Source organism: Limulus polyphemus, unplaced genomic scaffold, assembly GCF_000517525.1.
Source record: "Limulus polyphemus unplaced genomic scaffold, Limulus_polyphemus-2.1.2 Scaffold55, whole genome shotgun sequence".
In the NCBI taxonomy this organism is placed as follows: Eukaryota; Metazoa; Arthropoda; class Merostomata; order Xiphosura; family Limulidae; genus Limulus; species Limulus polyphemus.
Window position 1 is genome coordinate 109,625 of NW_013665665.1, and position 1,627 is coordinate 111,251.

The following is a 1,627-nucleotide window of genomic DNA, read 5'->3' on the forward strand; positions in this document are numbered from 1 at the left end:
GACGAAGATTTAAGCAGTATTCCAAATCTTGAACAGTTGATAGATGGAAACAAGATCGAACAAGATGACTGCATTAATTCTGAGCTGGGTAAGAAAAAATTGGGAAGTTTAAAGAATGATAAGGCATTTGTTATGGCGTGCACACTGTGGGCAGACCTGCTCACTCACTTGAAACCAGTGTAGTTACATCATGGTGTCAGGATGTGAGGTTGACTGGTCAACTCTCAGTCCAAGTATAACCCAACATAGTGGAAGTGCATGAATAGATTAGTCCATCTGAGAGGTAGCCATGACAGCTGTCACTGAGGGCTTTTGCTTCTCTAATGATTGGTGAAAATTATCATTCCATACTAGATCAATATGGAAACTATACTGGCTTTCTTTGAATTATATATTACCTACACAAGTGGGATAGACTCTCAGATATCAGTCCTCTTCTGAACCTTGAACTTAACTCAATAGATTTCTCAATTCTCCAATGGGTCGAATTGGTCATGCAGCACATATATGACTGTTTCCCAGTCCTCTTGTTAATCCTTGTCAAAACTTCCTATGACATCTAAGGCAGACCATTCAAGCTTAGGATCAGGCAGTGGACAGTTTGTTCCTGAATCCACTCATTCAAGGCAATTACCTGCCTAAAGCACAATAAATTGTCAAGGTCCTCTTTGACTGTTTTCTCAAACATCGTAGGTAAAATTTGCTTGGCCTCATTAACAGAGACATATAGATTTGACCATAGCCAGTTACTTGTGTTTTTTGGTCAATACATAGATGATATGCCACTGATGTTGCAGATGCAGGATGATATTTACATACAGTGAGCCCAATATTTGCATATCTCACAACTAAAATGCTAAAAGGTTTAAGTTAACTTATAAATTTACAAAATGTAACAACACAAAGATATTGATTGTTTATTTGTTGATATTCGCACAAAGGTATTTGAAGGCTATCTATGCTAGCCATCCCTAATTTAGAAATGATAGAGTAGTCAACACCACCCACTTTCAACTCTCAGATTGCAAATCGAGCGTCCTAACCATCAAGCCATGTCAGGTGCAAAAATATTGAAAAGATCCCGATTCTACTATTCTCTTACAAATCTTTTTCATATGGGAATTTCCAGCTTTATACAGAAAAACAATAGCTCAACAAAGCCACTCTTATACATAAAGTGCATTTTGCATTTATGATCTGGGTTCATTTTGAGCCAGGCTCTAGGACGTGGCTGACCTTGACCATTGTCTAACAGGAAAGACAGCTTTCTATTTATGAATATCATATGCTACATATATTACCAAATAAAATTCTCGCTAGGCAGTAACAAGTATTATTCATTCCAAGAACAATGAAGGAATAAAGATAGATTTAGTATAAAACTAACTGAATGGCATTCTCAATGACGTGTTATATGAAACCAAAGAATACCACAAGTTGTGCTAAAGAAGTCCTCACACTAAAGGCTGAATTATCATATGAACTTTATCAAATTTAGTACATTTCAAATTATAATTTTCGAAATTGTCCAAATATGAAATATATTAAATATTTATATAATATTTAGAAGGCCCGGCATGGCCAGGTGGTTAAGGCACTCGACTCGCAATCTGAGGGTCGCGGGTTC